Genomic DNA, 4,592 nt, shown 5'->3' on the forward strand with positions numbered 1-4,592 from the left:
GGAAAATTTGTCACATTACAGTTTTTGGTCAGGTCAAACCTAGAGCGGTTCTATAATTGATTTATCGATAAATCGTCAAAAATCCTCATCTTTTTAGAAAAATGCCAGAAAAATTAACAAAAATCGCATGAAAAATCTCATTTTTTGAGCTAATTTTACTGATTTTTGACGATTTATCGATAAATCAATCAGAGAACCGCTTGAGGTTTGACCCTGATAATGTTGGAAAATTCATCAATTTTCACTGACAAATGCTGAAATATTTCATTTTTTCTGAAAATTTGATAATTTTACATGATTCTGAGTACCACCTAGCCCATCAGAATTGCGAAATTGATCCTTTTAGATGATTCTGAGTACCAACTAGCCCATCAAAATTACGAAATTGATTGGTTTGCATGATTGTGAGTATCAACTAGCCCATCAATTTCAGAAAAAATAAAATATTTCAGAAAAAATAAAATATTTCAGAAAAAATAAAATATTTCAGAATAGATATATAATATTTCAGAATAAATATATAATATTTCAGAAAAAATAAAATATTTCAGAATAAATATATAATATTTCAGAAAAAATAAAATATTTCAGAATAAATATAATCTCAGAATAAATATATAATATTTCAGAATAAATATATAATATTTCAGAAGAAAAAAATATTTCAGAAAAAATAAAATATTTCAGAAAAAATAAAATATTTCAGAATAAATATAATCTCACAATAAATATAATCTCAGAATAATATTTCTGATCAAAGATCTTCCCAGTTACCGAAACTTTCATTTTTATTTTCACCAGAATTATTTTGTGCTACTCGAGGTTACCCGCTGACATAATTTTTCTTAAGTATCTTATGCGGGTACTGATTGTTTTTTTCGTTTCGTACTCGTTGGATAATCCCGATCTGACCTTTTCTACTGCAACAGAAAGAAGAATAAATTCATTTACTTGATCATCGTTCACCATAGCTAGTGACTGGAACATAGCTGCCTGAATTCGCTTTATGAACTTATATTGAGATGATACTTATTTTCATTTTTAAGTTCTTCTAACGTTTCAAAATCAGATATTATGTTTTCAGGATTTAGTTCATCAGATATATTAATTCCGTTTTCTTCTAGTTTTTTAATAGCGAAAATAATGTCTTTGATATTTTCATGGTTCATTATATAATATATAAATATTTAAAATAGTTATTTTATCCCTATAGAACCCCTATCGAGTGTTTAGCGAGTTCGTCGGGATGTTTCAAGGACGGCATATATAATGAATATATACAGTGAAATGGATATATGCAATGAATGACGAGCCCCTATCGAGTATTTTAGCGAGCTCAGGACGGTACAAACATATAACTTAATTAAGGAGAGTACAAACATATAACTTAATTAAGGAAATGAATATATACAATGAAATGGGTATATACAATGAAATGGATATATACAATGAAATTGGTATATACAATGAAATGGGCATATACAATGAATGAAGGACAGTACAAACATACAATGAATGAAGGACAGTACAAACACACACGCTCAGAAGAACACCCCCCAATAATCAGCCCGTGGGTGATACAAAACATGTATCAACCACCAGTTGATATGTGGTTGGAGGGATCTGCTGAGTGGGGGGGGGGCGGTTTGGCGGTACCACCCAATTATTATGAAAATCGCAATTATGCGTAACCACCGACCAGTTGTCAGCCATGGGGATTCGATCCTGGACCGCGATCGTCACAGTCCAATACGATGCCAATTAAGCTATCGAATCAGTTAACAGTATATGTTTTGGAAATTAATATATGGCTAATAATCATTGAAAAGGAACTAATTTCAAGCATTTTTGCTCAAAATACAATTCTGAATTCAAGAAATACGTTTATACAATATATTTTCACCAAACAAGTTAGATTTATAAAGCTGGATTAAGGAATTTCCTATTTAATATACCGCTTATGATCCACACCATCTATGATGGAACAATCCGGTCCAGATCATCTAACTGCTAGATTTTTCCATCCTCTCTATAACTGTTCAATGGAGAAATATATATTACGAGATTTTCCACTCGTAAATCTGTATCCGTGAAAAATATAGTCAAGGGAGTGTTTAGTTGTAAATATTACTCGATAAAAAAAGAAAAATAAATAATCACACATACGCACAAAAATATATATTATATATATTTCTGCACTGAACAAGAAAAATACAACTAATTTTTAATTCCAAACATTATTATACACATATTTCTGTAATCAAGTAAATACATGCAGGATCCCTGTACTGTAGATCTAAAATTAACCCGATGCGATCGATACAAACTAGACGCTGGTTTCTACACTCAGTAAGCTGAAATATACATGTCGCTTTTCTGTATTTTAGATGAAATATACATGTAATGTATGTGCTGTCTATGTGTAGTGCGCTATTCTAAATATTTCACAAATAGAGCAGAAAAATACACGAACTATATATTTTTGCAAGTTGGAAACCATAAACGGGTATGTAGATGATTATGACCATATACCGAGAATCATAAAATTACCTCCCCTCGCTCAAGTCAAAAAATAAGTAGCATAATAATGATAATTTCTGACAAAAAATATAAATAGTTAATAAATATAATTCGAGTTAGTGATAATAATTATTGATATCGGAAGGTGATTTTTTGTTATATTTTTTGAGAAAGCAGTTTTATATATATTTTACGCGACTTTTTGTACCGAATACGAGTGAATATCAAAGTATTTCGCAGCAACACTCATAGACTGAAATATAATTTCTTCGCCAGTTTCTGCGTTTGTAGATTTTACCGTCCTCTTTCCGGTTGTTTTACATCTTCCAGTATTACCACGTGCAGAGTTCTCGCTCTGTGTAACAACTCGAAGGTTAGATAAACTATTACTTTGAGGATCCCCGTCAGTATGATCGTTTACAAGACCGTCTTTGATCAACCCCTTGTGACACTCGTACGTAAATCGATGACAGAGATAATGTTTCTTTCCTCCCTCGTATGTGAACAATAGATAACCATGATTATTAATATAACCAACCGGTCTCTTCAACCTGCAATTTCTGATCACACCATTACGATCGGATTCGTAATTCTTGATAACAGGATGTGGGACAAATTTATTTTGCTGCATTATAATAATATTATTTGCTTAAATCATTGTTTGTCTGAAATCTTGATACATAATCCTCCACGGATTTTATAGCATTTTCACCATTATTTTTTGTTGTTGTCATAATATCTTTTAAGTTCTCTGAACCATTTTCCACCGCACTTTCCGCATAATTCTGTTTTTCCTCGCACTCCAACACCACATCGCAGACACGTTATTGGTCCTGGACTTCCTCGCCGTATACTTTGTAAGTGCATCCAACAAAAGTCCTTTCTACATGATTTGTTGCATCGATTTACTGAACCGATCATGAGCCAAGTACAATGATTCATCATGTATATATATAATATTTTTTATTTAAATATTTGTTTTAATTATATGGATGAGTTTGGGAGATTATCCCAAACTAGGCCTTCTAAATATAAATTTAATCTCGACAGATTATCTTCTGACTTACCAGTATGAGATCTGGTTGATCCGAAAAATAAAAGTTTGATCTCGAAAATTCATGACTCCAAGAAAGAATTTTACACGGATGGTGCATCTCATGTATGGTCAACGTTCAAGATTATTCGGAACACTGTCATGGACGCTACAATGAATGACAAACGAGCGTCAATTATCATTAACTACATCGCTGAGTACGAGGGCGATCAAAATTATTTCTTCAGAGTAAAATTTATTGTATTAACAGAAACAGGTAGTTGGATTAGCCGTGATAGATATGTTCCTGTCCTTGGTAATAATAAAATTGCCATATTAAGTAAAAATTCCAGACCGGGTCTATTGACTGGTATTGACAAACCATATTATGAGCGAGCGTACCCTGTAACAGCAGTTATTTATGGAATCTATGAGATAAATAAAAAACCAGCGTTGATATACTGGAACCCATGAAATTTTCAAGGTTAAATTGTGTAGCCGAACGAGTAATAGAACACTTTACAAACGCGATGCGTGGAAACGGATTAACTGATTTAAGACGTGAAAAAATAAACTCGTGGGCTGATTCAGTTAAGGATACCGGTGCTACAATAAAAGATGTTGCTGAATTAGGAAAAATATTAAAATTTCCAATAAAAATATCAACGATAACGGGAGAAGTACTGTACGAATCAAGATATAAATCGAAAGGAGCTCCAATAAATATTATGTATCATAATGCGCATGCATGGACCAGCGCAGTAACAATATTTCCACGTGATCGAACTGTTAGATTTTACCCCTCAGATATGGGGGAAGTATGTTTGATTTTATCAACGAAATAAGTAAAAACGATCCTGTATCGGTATGGTTATTTAAAAGTGATGAGGAAGGTGGATTTGATCAGTTTGTTAGACCAAACGGTGAAATATATCGAATAGAACTCTCCACGACGAGATGAAAAATCTCGCGGAGAAGTTTTTAGAGTGTAAGCACTCCACGAAAAATACTAACAAGTTACTAACTAATTGCTTTACCG

The sequence above is a fragment of the Sinohyriopsis cumingii genome, chromosome 7, assembly GCF_028554795.1.
Source record: "Sinohyriopsis cumingii isolate HCF-2022 chromosome 7, ASM2855479v2, whole genome shotgun sequence".
NCBI classification, from domain to species: Eukaryota; Metazoa; Mollusca; class Bivalvia; order Unionida; family Unionidae; genus Sinohyriopsis; species Sinohyriopsis cumingii.